The following is an 850-nucleotide window of genomic DNA, read 5'->3' on the forward strand; positions in this document are numbered from 1 at the left end:
AAATATTTCTTAAGCAAGGGTAATAGAACAAAGAGAGTAGAAATTAAAGAACTCCTACAAATCAATAAGAAAGGAAAGATGAAGCATTGGAAAAATGGCAAAAAATATGAACAGATTTATTCCTACCAGAAATGGGGGAATACAAATTAGAACATTTATATGTCATTTCATGGATATCATATTGACCAAAATCAATGTATGACAGCACTTTGCTGATGAGAGTTAAATTGCTACAATTTTGAAATTAATTTGGCAATATCAAGAAAAGTTGATTATGCACATATCCTTTGACCCAAGAAAGAAACTTTTCTGTATCTTCCTGTGAACAGAGACAAAATGAATGCTAATTATGGCTGTCTCATTTTAAATAGAAAACTGAAAATAACTCTAATATAATGTAAAATTACAAAATAGTGCAAATAAGTGAATATATATATATCACTATAAAGATTTTATAATTTATAAGGTCAAATGAGTGAGAATACACGCAGTAAGAAACTATATAATGTTGCAAAATATACATTTAAAAATGTTAATATTATAATGATAAATAAATAAATAGTATAAGTTCTAATATATAAATATAAATGGAATTGGGCATCTCCTTTATCTCTGGGAAATGAAAAGTTGAGAGAAACAGCAAGGGAGCTTATTTACATCTGCATCATTTTAGCTCTCCTTTTAATTAGATTTTTAGAAGCAAAGATGTTAACATTTATTTAATTTTAATGGTGGATACATGTGTGTCTATTTTCTTATTGTCGTTCATTTCAGTATATATGATATTCTTTATTATTTTAAATAAAATAACTTTTAGAGAAAAAAATATTAAAAACATTTGGTTAGAAGC

This window comes from Lipotes vexillifer, unplaced genomic scaffold (genome assembly GCF_000442215.2).
Source record: "Lipotes vexillifer unplaced genomic scaffold, Lipotes_vexillifer_v1.1 scaffold49, whole genome shotgun sequence".
NCBI lineage: Eukaryota > Metazoa > Chordata > Mammalia > Artiodactyla > Lipotidae > Lipotes > Lipotes vexillifer.